Genomic DNA, 17,998 nt, shown 5'->3' with positions numbered 1-17,998 from the left:
CTCACTTGTTCAAAAGCCCCCATCGAGGCAGAGAAAACCCAACAGGCTAGGGGAAGAAGGAAAAAAGAAAGAGAGAGAGAAAGAGAAAGAGAGAGAGGGAGAAGAAGTGGAAGGAAGAAAAGAAGGAGTGGAAAGAAAGAAAGAAAAAAGGAAGGAAGGAAGGAAAGAAGGGAAAAAAGAAAAGGAAGATAGGAAGGATATATATAAAAATTTTAAAACTGATAAAAGAAGAAGGCAAGGGAGGTCTGGAAATTATTATCCAGCCACCGTTGCTCCAACTGCTGAGGCTGTCGCTGCAGATAGAAGCTCCATTCAGTTCAGACCAAAGAAAGAGCTTTCTTCTTCTCCTTCTTCTTCATTCCCTCCCTCCTTCCTTCCCTCCTGGACGGATGCTGGGGCTGCAACTTTCTTCCAACTCCGATGCCCGGCGCCTGGAGGACTCCTCCGGTGGAAAGAGCACAGCTGAGCTCGAAATCTCTGGTCTGGGGTCAGGGAAGCCCCCGGTTTGACTCCAAGAAAGAGGAGGAGGAGCAGGAGGAGGCCAAGGCAGCTGGGCAGCCTGCAAGGCTGAGATTGGAGCGATCCCAGGTGGCTCCAAGGCGGTCCTCTTCCATGCTTCTCCGGCCAGCGCTGGCCAGAGTTTGCCAAGCAGAGCTCCAGGAGAGGACCACTTGATCTCTCCCTTTCTCTCCTCGGAAGCTGGGAGGCAGTGATCCTGGGATTCCCCTCCCCACCCCATTGGAGATCCCTTGGGCTTCTTGGAAGGTCTTGGATGAGCAGCAGGAGAGCAAGGCGGCAAGGTGAGAGGCAAGGCAGCAATGAATGAATGAACGAAAGGGAAAGGCCGGGATGGACTTCTTGTTTGTTTCAGTTTTGCTGAGATTTATATACACACATACACATTTGCATATATATACACACACACTCTTAGGAGAAACTCCTTGCATATATATATGTGTGTGTGTGTGTAGGCGGGTTCTCCTAAGTTTCTATATATATGTATATATTTGGAGGGGGGTTCTCTTAAGTTTTTACACATATATAATATATATAGGGAGGATTCTTCTAGGTTTCTAGGAGAGTGCTGTCAGGAAAGCCCCCCATTTCCATGGAGCCCTGAAGGGCAAAGGAAAACCAATGGTGGGATCTCAGTCTTGAATGCCTTCCCACCCCTCTGTCTTTGGGGCTCTCCTCCCCAGACCACCCCCTCCCTCCCGCCTCTGGAGACCTTTAGGACGGCACCCCCCCCCCCACCCTTTTGGGCCACTTGTTGCCCCAGGCCTCCTCTGACAACCCCAACCCTTTCTAGCCTTGGAAATGTTTGGAACTCCAGCTCCCAGCATCCCAGCTGCTGCAGCCATGGCCCAGCGGGAGTGCTTTGGAGCTGAGGCTTTGGGGTGCTGCAATCCCAGGCAGCTAAGGCATCCCCCCCGCAAAGCCCCCGGACTCCTTGAGGGATGGAAATTTGGGACATAATGTTGAATGTGGATATTTTAATGTGTTGTGAGCCGCCTTGATTGCTTCCTCACAGAAAAGCGGGATGAAAATAAAAGTTTGATTTCTTTATTTATTATTAAGTTGTTTCCAACGTGTTCTGGCGATCCTAAAGCAGATCCATCCCAGGGTCTCCTTGGTAAGTTTTCTTCAGAGGGGGTTTGCCCTTGCCATCCTCTGAGGCTGAGAGAGTGTGACACGCCCAAGGTGGGCCTCCATGGCTGAGTTGGGAATCCAACCCTGGTCTCCAGAGTCATAGTTCAAGCCTCAAACCACCTGGATCTTATTGTTTTGCCTCCCTGATCTATGCTCGATCGATATATATATATATATATATATATATATATATATATATAAATCGAGCATAGATCAGTAGGAGGAGGGTCCTACCTGGTTTGAGCGTTGGATTATGACGAATCCAGCCTTGGCCATAGAAGCCCACCGGGTGGCCTTGGGCAAGTCACACTCTCTCAGCCTCAGAGGATGGCGAGGGCCACCACTCACCCCCTCCAGAAACTTGCCCAGTAAACCCCCCATGATAGGGTCGCCTCAGGGTCGCCCTACATCGGAAGTGACTTTGAAGGCCCACAGTAACAACATTACAATATATATATATATATATATATGAATGAATGATATATGTGTGTATGTGTATATCAACGATATGCTGGACGGACACACACACACACACACACACACATATATATATGAATGATACCTCTGTGTGTGTATGTTTGAGCGGTGTGTGTGTGTGTGTGTGTGTGTATATATATGAATGATGTGCGTGTGTGTTTCTCTCGTATATACAGAGGCTCCCAGGTCATAAAGGCGCCTTAGAGGGTTGAGGGCACTGATCTGCTTCCAAATGTCAGGAGGCGGTGGCAGGATCTGGGAAGTTGGGCTGCTGCTTTTTTTGGAGAGGAGGGTGGGAAGGAGGAGGACAGGACTGCAAACACTGTAGCTATTAAGGCACTTGTAAAAACCTGAAACGTGACTTGCCTCCCTCCCTCCCTCCCTCCCTTCCTTCTTGGCCACTTCAGGGGCTGGGAGGGGAAGGGGGCGGAGGAAGGGTGTTGGATTCCCAGATACATTCAATTCAAAAACCTAGCTGTGTGTTAAGTTTTTTTTTTGGGGGGGGGGCAGTCTGCCACGGGATCTGGGAGCACCTTTGAGACTCACGGAAATGAAGAAGCTAGGAGCATGAGGAGCACCTTGGCAGACCGATTCAACATCAGTCCATTTAGTCCAACCCCATTCTGCCATGCAGGAACTCTGAATCAAAGCATCCCTGACGGTCATCCAGCTTCTGTTTAAAGACCTCCAAGGAGGGAGATTCCACTACACTCCAAGGGAGTGCGTTCCACTGTCGAACAGCCCTTACTGTCAGGAAGTTCCTCCTAATGTTGAGGTGGAATCTCTTTTCCTTGAGCTTGCATCCATTGTCCCGGGTTCTGTTCTCTGGAGCAGCAGAAAGAAAGCTTGCTCCCTCCTCAATATGACATCCCTTCAAATACTTAAACAGAGCTATCATATCACCTCTTAAGGGTAAACATTACCAGATCCCGAAGTCTCTTCTTGTGGGGCATGGTTTCCAGACCCTTCACCATTTTGGTGACCCTCTTCTGGACACGCTCCAATTTCTCAACATCCTTTTTGAATTGTTGTGCCCAGAACTGGACACAGTATTCCAGGGGAGGCCTGACCAAGGCAGAATAGAGTGGCACTACAGTGGGCCCTCTCTTTACACAGGGGATCCATTCTGGACCCCCCCCCCCAAAAGGGAAAATCTATGCATGCTCATGCCCCATAGGAAACAAGGTGGTGCGTGCATGTAGTGGTGGCACACGTGTGAGGGTGCACACACCATTGTTTATATTGTTGCGCAGCTTCCGCATAAGCAGGAATCAGCGTATAGTGCACCCACGTATGGCTCAGGCACACTATATTATGCCCCTTGAGCTAGACACTATACTTGTGCTGATGCAGCCTAGAATTGCATTGGCCTTTTTAGCTGCCGCATCACTCTTTTGACTCATGTTCAACTTGTGGTCTACAAGGACTCCTAGATCCCTTTCACACACAGTCTCCCTCAGCCAGTTGTCTCCCATCCTATATCTATACATTTAATTTTTTTTATCTAAGTGCAATATGCATAAAGGTGTCGCTGTCCCTCCTTTTACAGCAGGTGGGGACCTGGAAAGAAGACCCCAGACCTCACAGGTCTTACTTCTCAGGACACACAGATGGCTTCTTGGCAGAAAAGGTTTTAGAGCTGGGTAGAATTTATGGGGAATGGTACAAGTGTGCTATTCAGGTGTTTGTGTGCACGCACATGTGTGTGTGAAGGGGGAGCAGAGGGTCTCAGGGGTTCCATGTTTAAACAATTTAAATATGTTGCTGTTTCTTCCCCTTCTGTGTGATTCTTTCTTCCTGGTCATTGGTGGTGTTGTGGGCCTTCAACTTGTTCCTGACTTACTGTGCTCCTAAGGCAAACTTATCTCTGGGTTTTATTGGTATGATTCATTCAGGAGAGGGTTGCCAGTCCTTTCTTCTGAGAAGTGACTTGCCCAAGGTCAAGGTGACCCTATCATGGGGTTTTCTTGCCAAGTTTCTTTGGGGGCAGGGTTGCAATTGCAGTCCTCTGAGGCTGAGAGTGTGTGACTTCTCCAGGGTTACCCAGTGGCTTTACACGGCTGGGCCATGATTCGAACCCTGGAATCCAGTCATGGTCGGCGCTCAAACCATCATACCACACTAGTTCTTGTATATTTATTATTATTTATATCTACCATGTGAACATATGTGTCGTCTTACTGAACTGGACCACTCGGTTTACTGTTATCTATCCAATTGTCAGTGCTTGTGGGCCTTCCAGTCGTTTCCAACTTAATGGTGACCTGAAGACAGCCATTTTGTGGGGTCTTCTTGCCAAGGTTTCTTCAGAGGAGGTTTGCCTTTGCCTTCCCCTGAGGCTGAGAGAGTGTGACTTGAGGTTTTCTTTGCAATTTTTTCAGGTTTTTTGTTGTTGTTTTTGCCCTGGCCATCCTCTGAGGTCTGTGAGAGTGTGACTTGCTCAAGGTCACCCAATGGGTCTGCATGGCCATGCTGGGATTTGTAGTTTGTGGCTGCACAAGAGCTCTCTGGCAGAGAACAGCTAAACATCTCGGGGGGGGGGGGGAAATGACACTTCCCAGAATTCCATAACATCGAGCCATGGCAGTTAAAGCGGGCTCAAACTGGATTATTGCTTCAGTGTGAATGCAGCCTGAGAGGCTTAGAGGTCTGGAACCCACGTGGCAGGGGATGCCGGCGATGAGGTCATCCTGATAGAAAGGCCCGCCTCCCTTTGTTGACGTAGAGCCGCACCCTCTCCCGATTGGCTCCCAGCTTCTGAAAGGGCTTCCCCAGCAAAGCAGAAACTGAAGAGCCTGGAAGAGAGGGCAGAGGCAGATATAACTGTGTTCTGTCACTATGCAAAGGGATCATGCAGCACACTGGAAACTAAGGCAGGCTGACAGGATGCCCTCCTTTTCCAGGACATGTCCTACATTTCAATCTGTTGTCCAGCAGGAACTTCCGAATGTCCTCCATTTTGAGCTGCATGACTAAGAAGCATGAATTTATATTTATACGAGTGGGCTTTGTTTAGCTTTTAGATCAGTGGCCCCCCAAACTGTGCGCTTTAAAGGATTTTGGACTTCAGCTCCCAGAATCCTAGACTATTGGTCAACATGGCTAAGGCTTCTGGGAGCTGAAGTCCAAAATCTCTTAAAGGGCACAGTTTGGGGACCACTGTTCTAGATTTTCTGGAATGTCCTACTTTTCCTGGTGCCTTTGTCCTCCTTTGCAGTAGGACATCTGGTCTAAAAGAGCACCAGAAGTGGTATCTTAAGCTTGCTTGCTTTCTTTTGCCCCCCCCCCCCCGCCCCCAATCTTTCTCATTGAAAGATTTTAAAACATAAATCATGCAAACACCCACACATAAAATCTGAATAGGAAACTGAAAACCACCCATGTGTGCCTTCAAGTCATTTCTGACTTAAGGCGACCCTAAGGCCATGAGCCTATCCTGGGGTTTTCTGGGCAAGATTTGTTCAGAGGTTTGGCCACTGCTTTCCCCTGAGGCTGAGAGAGTGTGACTTGCCCAAGGTCACCCAGTGGGTTTCATGGCTGAGCGGGGAATCAAACCCTGGTCTCTAGAGTCGTAGTCCAATACTCAAACCACAAAAATAAACTACACTACCCCTGCCCTGCAATCTCTCCAACTCTCTCCCCCATAAAACTACAGTATATCTATTAATAATCAACATAAAATCAACCTAAACTCAAGCCTAACAATATTAATGCTCACCATCTGAAATGTCTCAGTAATGCTAACTCATTTTTATTTCATGTCTTACCTAAGCAGCATATGTTTTTGTAGACTTCAGTCTAAAACATACTGCAGAAATAATCCAGTTGGAATGCTGGTAACTGTAGTTTTTGAGATATTTTAGCCACCTCTGTTGCAAATCTCTGGTGCCAAAATAAACTACAATTTCCAGGTTTCCTTAGCACTGAGCCAAGGCAGTTAAAGCAGTCTCAAACTGGATTATTCTGCAGTGTGTTTTGGACCCTAATCTATTTCCTCAGATGAGTATTGATAGTTGTGGCAGGGTCTTCTTTTACACATGCGCACTCCCTGGCACAACTGAGGGGAGGAGGAATCAGTGGCAGAGGTCATCAAATGATAAAACTCTTATTGTTGATGCATGATCCATGTCATGATGGAGTACCATGCAGCCAAGATAATGCATTTTAAAGTCCATTTGATCCTCTTCTCATTTGGGGGGCGATGTATCGTTACAAGTCAGGAGTAAATCTCATTGAGTTCAACAAATCATGCGACTGAATAAATGCACTCTTGCTTATCTTTGGCTTACAGGATCCAAATACAGCAGTCTGAGATTTCAGGTATTTTTTTTCCTTTTAAAAAACTGTTTACTGAAATTTGATAGACAGTAAAGAGCTTGTGTCAAATTGCTTTTCTTTTTTGTGGTATAGGAACCTGTTTGTTCCATGTTATTTTTACCTCTGGGACCAGATTTTCTGTTACAGATGTCATGCCCAGGAACACATCTACTTTGTTAATTGAGGTATACCTGTAACTTGGGTTTTGCACTTTTTCACTTTGATAATTCATCTGGAGTGTGCAACTACCACCAGCGTACCAGCTTCATGCTTGCAGTTGCTAAAATGACAGCTAATATGCATTTTCCTATCAGCCAAGATTGATAAAAGAGGTGGCAGAGATGGGGAGTTATACAGTTATAGCATTTCAATGTCATTTTAACTTCCATGGCTCTGTTGTCCAGAATTCTGGACAGCTTGATGAGGGACTTTAAATTCCTTACTGTGGTCCTATGGTGTAGCTAGCATGAAAGCATACCAGTTGTCAGTTCTAAGACACTTATCAACCTACACACTCCGGGATTCCATTGGAAGGTGCCATGATGGTTAAAGTGGTGTCAAACTGGTATAACTGTGTCGTGTGGCTACATCTTTATTAAAGATACAGTACATGAGCAAAAGAAATGGAAGGGAGGCCCACAAATTTTAATCCAGTGCTACTCAGTGACCCCCTAACAGGCCTTTCTTATGACATGTGAATGTGCAGCTGGTTTCATGTTTATAAAGATTTTTTAAAAAGTTTTTGGCTGTTATTGAAGGCTGGGCTCTCCTGTTCTTTAATTTGCACTTAAAACAGAAACCTGACGTTGGCTCTGTCTGAACCCTGCAGCGAAGATCAATGGCATGTACAATCTGGAAGTGATAAATGAGTAGGAGACTAAGGCAACTGTGCTGCTGTGGTTAAAGCCCTACAGATGTAACATAACTGTTCAGTTTCCCTTCCAGTGGCTGTTAAACTGGAAGAGGGGGGAATGCTGACAGTGATTTCATGTTCATAATGAATGAATGCTGGGAATCATTTGTACTTCAAAGATGGATTTACTTACTCTCCTGCCAAAGTAAGTCTCTGTGTCAGCTTCCCAGAAATGGGGTTGTTTGCCATTTTTGGGGAGTGATCAGCTAACGTTTCATCTGGAGGCATTCATGTACAGCATGAGTATAAATACAGTCAGTGAGAACATCCATCACTATCTACAAGAGCCAGAGTTCAAAAATATACCTTTTTTTGGACTCTAACTCTCAAAATTCTCCAAAGGATTCTGGGAGCTGTAGTCCAAAACGTTATATTTCCAAATGCTCTTCGAAACTCCCATTATCCCATTAACAAATAAGCCGGTTTACTGGATCCAGCTTGAATTCAGGATCCGGGATGCCCCAGATGTTATCATAACTAAATCGCTACCTATCTAGCCTGGGTGCCGTCGCCTGGATACATCCCGGTTTGAAGCCTTGCTCAGCCAGCCAATTTTTGAAATCAGAAGCTCCCTGACTTTGAGAAAGTGCTGGCTGAGCAGGGCTTCGACCTGGGATGCATGCGGGCAGTAGCATCCTGGCTAGATAGGTGGCAATTTAGGTATGATAACATCCAGGGGCATCCCAGATCCTGAATTCAAGCTTGAAGAAGTAAACCAGCTTATTTGTAAATGGGATAAGCTCCTTCTCCAGCACAGGATGTTTCCATGGGTAAAGCGAGCAGATTGTGTTGCAGGAAGACTACAATATTTATGCATCTAGTCTTATATACAGTACAAATAGTGAACTCACTAAATATGTAAGATGAGTCCTGCTGGGTCAGATTTATTCCAGTGTTCTGTTCCACAGCTTCCAATCAAATGCTCCTTATAGAAGCCCATGAGCAGGACATTATTGAAATAGCATAATTCCATCTGTGTCCCCCAGCAACTGATATTTGGAACCATACTTCCTCTGACACTGGAGGTAATCAATAGATATCCTGAGTAGCAGCCACTGATAGTCATATCTTCTGTTTCCCAAGTGTGGATCCTGATCTAGCTCAAAATAGCAACAAGCCTAAAATAATCCCAAGATTGGTATGAGTTAAGGAAAACATGAGTGTGGGACAGACAACACCATCCCAGAGGGTTAATGAAGATTCTGCATTCCCTGTGCATATAGAATCTGAACTCATTATTAGAGAGGAATAGAAAATAGGAGTAAGAGAAGAGTAATAGAATGAGGTACCTTACTTTACCTAGTTGTGAAGATAAACAGCTGAGCACTAAAGTCAGAATCATCCAAGCCACTTGCATTCCCCATCACCATGTACCTTGGCCGCACATGTTCCATTTTTGACCTATGAAGTGTTAGAAGGTATGCTGGTCTGAATACAACCAATATTGAATCTTTAGGCTGCCAGTTTGTTGGCATTCATGCCCCGAATTAGCTAGACTCGTGAATAAGGAATTCCCTGACTGAGTCTATTTTTGACCTCCAGTGCTATTTCCTTGCTGCTTGGACCTGTTCCAGTGATTGGGCTTTTCCTTTTGTGGGCTTATCAAATTTGTAACCAGCAGATTGGGGGCTGGAACAGTGCCCAGCAGCAGCAGCAGCAGCAATCCAGTACTGGTGGTTAAGTATCAGACTCTGGATATCACACAGCAAATGCCAGCTGCCCAGTTACAGTGTCTCTGGGGATGTTTTATTCTCACATGCCAGAACAAAAAAGTTTCTGAAAGTTTTCTCACGACTTGCAAGATTGTGTAAGTCTTTGCATATTTTTAAAATAATGATTTCCAGCATTTTTTGGTTTTTTTTGTTTTGTTTATGCAAGCATGTATAATGGGGAGGTGATGTCAAAAAAGCATTGTTTTCAGAAAAAAGATATTTCTTTGTAGCAGAGCCCACTCAAGCTGGGCATGCAATATTTTTGCATAAATGCAATTTTTTTCTATTAAAAATTGTGCAATGTTTGTAAAATAAGTACCCAAATAGAATAAATAAATAAATAAATCTTATAGCAACTTTTTTTTAGTGAGATGTTTCAATGTGTTGAAAAAACATTTCTTCATGAGAATAAGAAAGGTTGACAATATTTTTACATATTCTCCTAGATTCACATGTTAAGGCTGGCATCAAGTTAGGGAATTACAAGAGTGTTAGATCTGTGGTATGTTATCATAACCCATTTTTGGGATTCCTACAAAGAGGTCAGAATACTTTATCAACTACATAGCAATGAAAACTTCCCCTAAGCCCACCTTTTAACTGCACCCAACACAACCATTTCTATGATACTGGAGAGTGGAGTGATCAGTGGAGATGTGTCCAGCTGTAGTTCCTGTATCTAGATTCACTGCAAGATCTTAGAGCGGAGGACCTCCAGGACCCTTGGAGTTCTCTGTGAATGTCTGTTGCAGTATATCCAACTACAGGAAAATAGCTGGATACATCTCTACTGATTCCCCTGTTCTCCAGTGTCAAAGATGTCAAACAGGTATCATATGGTTCTCTCCATGGTTGGAATTGTTGTTGAAATTGGCTAATGAAAACGTTGGGGAAGTTCCATTCCATTCCTTTGCCAAGAATTTACCAGATCTTGTGCTGCATCTAAACTGCACAATTAATGCATTTTGCCATGACTTTAACTGTCATGACTCAATGCTATGGAATTCTGGGATTTGTAGTTTTCATTTAGCCTTCTCTGCCAGAGTGCTGTAGTGCCACAACAAACTACAGATCCCGGGATTCTCTAAGATGGAGCCATGACAGTTAAAGTGGTGTCAAATGGCTTAAATCTGCAGCATGGCAACAACTTTGGAAACAATGGGAAGCCAGTGCAATTGGTTCAGTAATGGGGATATACATACCTCCCAACATTTTAGAAAAGCATCTGGAACACATGTGGTCAAGCACCGTCGGAGTGTGTTGATGATGGTAAAAAGTTAATAATGATAAAGAACACACAAGCTAGGAAACGATACAGTAGTTTGCTTTTGCCTGATCCTACTGGGAAAAGTAAGATTCTACCCCCTTCTACTACCCTCACCTGAATTAACTTGAATGCAAACTGCATTTGCACTTTGAGCTCAGACTGCAGCAACTGAAATAGGCTGAAGACAGATGAAGAATGTAGGGAGGAGGAGAGAAGAACTGGAACATTTTAAAAGCAGCTGAAAAAGTGGGATGATGAAAGATTATTTGGGAAAGTTGGGAAAGCCCCCTTGTCTGCCTCCAAAGGACTGTGATTGCTGCTGTTGCTGCCGGGCGGCTCCCTGGGCTTGAGACAACACCTGCGCAGCTGCGCATTGGCCAGGGAAGCTGCCTACGGACTCTGCCATCTCCAGCGTCTCAGCTCCTCAGCAAGCAAGCCAGGACTGCGGAGGGACTAGTAACACCTGGGGGAAGGCGAGGAAAGGGGCGTGCTGGTGGCAGCAGCATGCATATAGCCGGCTTGCCTGGCTTCCTTCCTTGTCCCACCCCCTTGTCTGCCTCCAAAGGACTGTGATTGCTGCTGCTGTTGTTGTTGTTGCTGTTGCTGCCGGGCGGCTCCCTGGGCTTGAGACAACACCTGCGCAGCTGCGCATCAGCCCAGAGAAGCTGCCTACGGACTCTGCCATCTCCACAGAGATGCGGTGGGTGGCATTGAGGCGAACCCCTGCTAGCGCTGTAGCAGCAGAAATGACTGCTAGTGCCATTTCCTGGCTGCTGCCTTTGTATCGTGAGGAGGGGTAGAGGTCATGGGTATGGGGGATACGGAGGATGGGGAGGAGGTGGATATCACTTTTGGCTTGAGCGGGGCTCCTATTGAAGTAGTGTGGGGCAAGGGGAGGTATGGCGGTAGGAAAGTGGGAAGCCGTTACAGGGGAAGGCGGGATCGATGTATAATATCTATCTCACCTTCCATCCACCTTCCTAATCAAAGAGGCCTGAGGGTCAGACCAACCGTGCCACAAACCCTGTCTCTGCTCCTGTGCAATGCCAGGTCCATGAAAAATAAGACCCACATAATTCACGATCTTCTGGAAGATAAGAACTGTGACCTGGCTTGCATTACTGAGACCTGGCTAGGGCCTGAGGGAGAAGCTGTGTGGGCACAGGCCCTCCCTGCCAGTTTCTCAGTTAAGGACCAGACCAGGTTAGGTGGGCGGGGGGGGGGGGGGAGTTGCCTTGATCTATAAGAACATCCTTCCCTTAACTAGGAACCATGTTCGACAAACCTCCTATATCGAGTGTATTTACCTGACCCTAAAAGCCAGAGACAGTTTGGGGATTCTGTTGGTCTACCGGCCACCCCGTGTGCTAACGGACTCCCTGCTTGAGCTGACACCACTGGTCTCGGAGCTGCTGTTGGAGTCCCCCAGGCTTCTTGTCCTGGGGGACCTCAACATCCCCTTCGCGGCCATCTATAGTCCATCGGGTGCAGCTCAAGAGTTCATGGATACCATGACAGCCATGGGCCTGACTCAATTGGTTATGGGGCCAACGCATTCTGCTGGTAATACTCTCGATATGGTCTTTTGTACGGACATGGAAACCCCGTGGGCGGAAATAACTAATATTTCCGCCTTGTCATGGACGGACCATTTCCTGGTTGAGGCTAACATCAAGGCTTCTACCCAGATCCCCCCCGGGGGTGGCAGACCCATTAGAATGGTCCACCCTCGAAGGCTGATGGAACCCAAAAGGTTCCAAGAAGCCCTAGAGGGAAACATGGTTGGATCTGACAGCGATTCTGTTGACGCCCTGACTACCATCTGGGACACCAGTCTCTCCAGGGCTATACAGAGTATCGCTCCCAAGCGTCCTCTCAGGCCTGCTTCCAAAAAGCAGCCCTGGTATACCGAAGATCTCCGGGCAAGGAAGCAGGTTCTGTGATGACTAGAGCGCAAATGGTGGAGACATCAGGACTTAGCCTACAAGGCACTCCTGGACTCCCTTTTGGAGGACTACGGAATGGCGATAGACGCAGCAAAGAATTCGTTCTATGCTGCGCGTATCACGTCCGCGGAGTCGCGTCCAGCAGAGCTGTTCAGGGTAGTGAGGGAGCTTACTCAGCTACCCACCTCCCTGAACCCTATTTTGGAACCATCTAAGGCCTGCTGTGACGAATTTAACAACTTCTTCGTGGATAAAACCTCTTGGCTAAGGGCTGATCTTGACGCCATTATTAGTTCAGAAACCAGAGCAGAGGTCTCCAGAGCTTCCGTGGACTCAATTGTACTGGATCACTTTGAGTCTGTAAGTACTGAGCATGTGGACAAGATCCTTAGAAGTGTTAGGAAGACAACTTGCTCTCTCGATCCCTGTCCCTCGTGGCTAGCGGCTCAGGGGGGAGCGGTTGTAACAACTTTGTTACACCGCATAATTAATACATCTTTCAGGGAAGGGTAATTTCCATCCAGCTTAAAATTGGCCATTGTAAAACCGCTGTTAAAAAAGCCCTCCCTAGACCCCCTGATGCATAACAATTATCGGCCAGTTTCGCTATTGCCTTTTTTGGGGAAGGTGATCAAGAGGGCAGTTGCAATCCAGCTTCAATCGATCTTGGATGATACTGATTATCTAGACCCATTTCAAACCAGGTTCCGGGCGGGCTATGGAGTTGAGACTGCCATGGTCGCCTTGGTCGATGATCTCTGTCTGGGCATGGACAGGGGTAGCGCGTCCCTGTTAGTGCTCTTGGACATCTCAGCGGCTTTCGATACCATTGACGATGGTATCCTTCTGGAATGCCTGAGAGAGCTAGGAATCGGGGGCACTGTGCTCCAGTGGTTCCGTTCCTACCTCTCGGGCAGATTCCAGATGGTGCAGCTGGGGACAAATGCTCCGATAAGAGGGCGCTTACATCTGGTGTCCCTCAGGGAGCTATTCTGTCCCCATGCTATTTAACATTTACATGAAACCGCTGGGAGAGATTATCCGGAGGCACGGGGCGCGGTGTTATCAGTGCGCTGATGACACCCAAATAGTCTTCTCTGTGTCTCCGACTGATGCAGTGACCAGGGATGGCATCTCTCCTCTTGATGCCTGTCTAGACTCGGTAATGGGCTGGATGAGGGAAAACAGACTCAGACTGAATCCAGAGAAAACGGAAGTGCTTGTGATAGGTTCCCCCGGTCCGGGATTGGAGGTTTGTCCACCTGTCCTGAACGGGGTCATGCTCCCCTTGAAGGACTCTGTTCGCAGTCTGGGGGTGCTCCTGGAGGTGGATGCGACGGTCAGGAGCACCTGTTTTCAACTTTGGTTGATACGCCAGCTGCGACCCTTCCTGGGCCGGAGGGACCTTGAAACGGTGGTACACGCTCTGGTAACCTCTCGTTTGGACTTCTGTAATGCGCTCTACATGGGGCAACCCTTGTACCATACCCGGAAGCTACAGTTGGTTCAAAATATGGCAGCTAGAGTGGTTACTGGATCTTCCAGGGCCACCCATATAACACCGATACTAAAAGATCTCCATTGGCTGCCCATCCACTTCCGAGCGCAATACAAGGTGTTGGTTATCACCTATAAAGCCCTAAATGGCCTGGGCCCAGGGTACTTGGAGAACTGCCTCTCCCCATATAATCCGCCCCACACACTCAGATCGGCTGGGAAGCATTTGTTGACAGTCCCAGATTCTAAACACGCCACAACATCGCGTAGAGCCTATTCCATCTCGGCTCCTTTGCTCTGGAACACGCTTCCCAGTGAGCTCCACTCGGCCACCTCCCTTGAGCGGTTCAGGAAGGAATTAAAAACCTTCCTGTTCCAAACAGCTTTCCCCTAACTTTTTCCCTTTGTAGCCTCCTTCATCCCCCTCACTATTATTATCTTTGTTGTAAACATCTTATGCTAGTTGGATATTGCTATTGTGATTTTAATGTATAATTGCTGTTATTGTGTATTGTGTTTTTATTCTGTAACTGTTATTGCTGTAACCCGCCTTGATCTACGAAAGGCGGGCTATAAATAAATATATTATTATTATTATTATTATTATTATTATTATTATTATTTGTAGCTGCACAATTGACCAGGCTGACTGCGGATGGTAGGAATTGATAATCCAGTGACAACTTAGCTGTACTAATCTTGGAAAAGTTTCCTTTTGGACCAAATCCTCCAATCATATTAGTGGAAGATTCCAGACTAGTAAAACAAAAAGTAACACTTCAAGGTCTTAATCAATTTCTGTGTGTGTGTTGTGTGCCTTCAAGTCGTTTCCAACTTATGGCTACCCCAAGGCAAACCTATCATAGAGTTTTCTCGGCAAGGTTTGTTCAGAGGAGGTTTGCCATTGCCTTCCCATAATCAATTTCTGAGTTCATGTTAACATCCGACATTGGGTTAAAATAAAGTATAAGCAAATGGAAGGTCATAAGGATGCTTTTAAACATTATTTTGTATTAGCTATTTAAAAAAAACAATTTCCCTGACAAAATATTATGTCTGGCTTTTACGTTACACGTCCTACAGGATGGGTACAACACAATAGTTAGCAGCAGAAGATATGTCTTAATTATCACATAGCTGAAAAGTCTACAGGGTTTGGCTAAATCAATGCACATATCAAATCCCAGCCTTCAAAGTACTTGATGGAAAAATGACTTGAAGTCAAAAAATTCCCACAGACTGCTGCTCTGCTTTAAGTAAGTGGCAAAGCTCCCACTGAGTTCAAGGCAGCCAAAATTACATCTGTCAGCTTGGTTTGATTCATTTGAGACTATGGGCTTAATCGGCTACACCCAGGGCCTTTTTCACATGACCATTTGGCTCAAACTAATCACTCTTTAGCTCACATACATTTTGAATGCCCCTCCTTCTTCATTGCTCTCATGTGTAGCTCCAACAACATTTACTATGCTTTGCAAGATTTAAAAAACGTGCCTTCATGCTAACAGCACAGCACTGACAACAAAGGGACTAGGGCTAAACTTAAGGAAAAGTTTGGAAATTGTGTTGTATTTGGTTACCCTTTTCCCTGTGTGTGTTCTGTTCTGGTGTTTCTTGTATAGCATCTATCCAAAGCACATCTTACCACTAGGGAGACATTTATCTGGAGCGTACTATCTCATTCTATGGAGAGATGTGTGAGTCCCATGTTTAAGAGGCACACCAGAAATACCAAAAGAGGAAACACGAGAGAGCAGCTACAATCCTCTTCGGAGTCCATTTAGTTCAATGGGACTTACTCCCTTGTAACAGAAGAGTCTTAAGTAGAGTGGAGGGAACAAATGAGGGTCACCAGTTAATCTATTATTCTGCTGGCTAGATAAGATAAAGTAGAAGGTCTTGGAGTTGGGTTACCTATTTCCCACCACCACCATCAATAGAGCTCCCCTCACCCCGAATTTCCCTTCCATTGCTTACAACAGCTCCTCTGACAGGTGTTGCACAGGCAATATGAATATTAATTCTATATTGTTGCATCTTGGACATCTCCAGGATTCCCAGATCTCAGGGCTGAGGCTCTCTTTTCCAGTCCTGAGGGTCAGGCAGGATGACTCTCTGGGCACAAGCACTCAAAAGTGTGTGCATATATATATTTAAATATTTGAAGAGGTGTCATATTGAAGATGGAGCAAGCTTGTTTCTGCTATTTCAAAGAATAGGACACAGAGCAATGGATTTAAACTGCAGGAAAAGATATTCAACATTAGGAAGAACTTCCTGACAGTGAGAGCTATTTGACAGTGGAACACACTCCCTCAGAGTCTCCTTCTTTGAAGGTTTTTAAACAGAGGCTGGATGGCCATGTGTCAGGGGTGCTTTGACTATGTGTTCCTGCATGGCAGAATGAGGTTCGACTGGATGGCCCTTCTTGTCTCTTCAAACTCTATGATTCTATATCTCTGAATTATATTCCCCATTACCATGTATGGGCGTGAGAGCTGGGCAGTGAAAAAAGCTGACAGAAAGAAAATTCTCTCATTTGAGATGTGGTGCTGGAGAACAGTGCTGTGGATACCTTGGAGAGCAAGAAAGACAAACAAATGGGTTCTGAATTCTCCCTGGAAGCAAAGATGACGAAATTGAGGTTGTTGTACTTTGACTACATCATGAGAAAGCATGACTTACTAGAAAAAACGATAATGCTACTGCTAGGGAAGATAGAAGGCTACAGAAAGAGAGGAAGACCACACACCAGATGGATAGACTCAGTCAGGGAGGTCACAGGCTTGAATCTGCAGGACAGAAATATGTGTATCATGTGTAGACATTAAGATATGTGGACAATTTTAGAATTACAAAACCTTGCACAGTTAAATTAATGGGCATTAATACAGTGGGTGCTTGGTATCAATGGAGTTTGGTTCCAGGAGTCCCCATAAACAGCAAAATCAGTGGATACTTAAGTCTCATTATATACAATAGCATAGTAAAATGGTATCCCTTATATAAAATGGCAAAATCAAGGTTTGCTTTTTGGATTTTAAAAATTGCCATATATTTTCAAGACGTGGATGGTAGAATCTGTGGATCCAGAGAGCTGCTTGTACTTTCATTTGTTATGTAGGTAAAACACAAATTTGTTAATAGCTGCTTCCTGATGGTTAACTTTATGTATCATGAATTTTGACTCTCCCTTATTGCTGTTTTGAAAACCTGCCAACACTATCTGCTATATAACCATCTCTTATTGTTCAAGAGCCTCTTGAGGTGACCATAGGCCAGATAAAGTCTGAAGACACAGTGATTTTCTCCCCAGATTCTCATTTACACAAACAACTACTCTCCATAATGTGGTAATAACACCAGTAGTATATAGTCTCGCAGTCATGTAAATACTTGCAGAAGGAAAATTTTTCCAGAGTTATAGAGATTTCCTAGGGCCAAACTAGACATGATGGTGACAAATGTGTGTGCAGAATCAAGTCTGCTGCCAAAACTGTATAAAACAGTGAGCTAATCGGGTGATTTAAAGGAAAATATTTGGGGAAGGCAGTAGTGGATTCAGTCTTTCTTTTGAACATGTTCACTACCACTATCCCAAAGGCACGTTTTATCTTTTTCCTCCCAATGGGACTCTTTGGCCAGAAGAGAGAAGAGGAAAATAGTTGTAACATGCAATCTGAAATGGGAAAGCATGGGTGGATTTCAGCTGTTGCAACCTTCCTTCTCTCTGCCTGTCTGTCCTTATGTCCATCCATTTCTTTATTTATCCCCCACCTTTCCCTCAAACTAGGACTCAAGGAATCTACAAAATAGAAAGATTACAAATAAACACATACAGTCAAAACCACACCCAAAATTGTGATTCAAACAGCATTAAATTAACAACACAGTCACAACCATTGGAAACATTGATTTAAACCCAAGAGTAAAAGCAGTACAGAATCCCCCAAAGCTCTTTGTTGATGATTCCAAAAAGTCTACTGGAATAAAAGCAAAGATCTCACCTACCTCCGAGAAGACAGTGAAGAAGGAGCCATGCCATGCCATGCCTCCTTAGAAGGGAATTCCAGAGTCTGGGAGCAGCCATGGAGAAAGCCTTCTGTGTTCCCACCAAATGGGCATATGAAGTGGTGGGAATGAAAGAAGCGCCTCTCCTGAAAATCTCATTGTTCCATACTTTCTATGCTGTGCTTTATGTTGCTTCCTGAGCTTGGTA

General features: G+C 45.4%; 1 protein-coding gene across 1 annotated transcript in view; it reads left to right on the top strand.

Moving 5' to 3' along the window:
• The first annotated feature begins 697 nt into the window (after nt 1-697).
• Nucleotides 698-17,998, top strand: part of HAS2 (hyaluronan synthase 2) — a 53,770-nt gene continuing 36,469 nt past the window's right edge. The window contains exon 1 of the mRNA XM_089518944.1: nt 698-800. The gene's annotated coding sequence lies outside the window, so the exon portion shown is untranslated. The remainder of the gene's footprint in view (nt 801-17,998) is intronic.

This window comes from Sceloporus occidentalis, unplaced genomic scaffold (genome assembly GCF_023333645.1).
Source record: "Sceloporus occidentalis isolate IW3139 unplaced genomic scaffold, rSceOcc1.0.p SCAF_3, whole genome shotgun sequence".
In the NCBI taxonomy this organism is placed as follows: Eukaryota; Metazoa; Chordata; class Lepidosauria; order Squamata; family Phrynosomatidae; genus Sceloporus; species Sceloporus occidentalis.
Note: the sequence above shows the minus strand (reverse complement) of the source record. Positions and strands in the feature narration are given on the sequence as shown.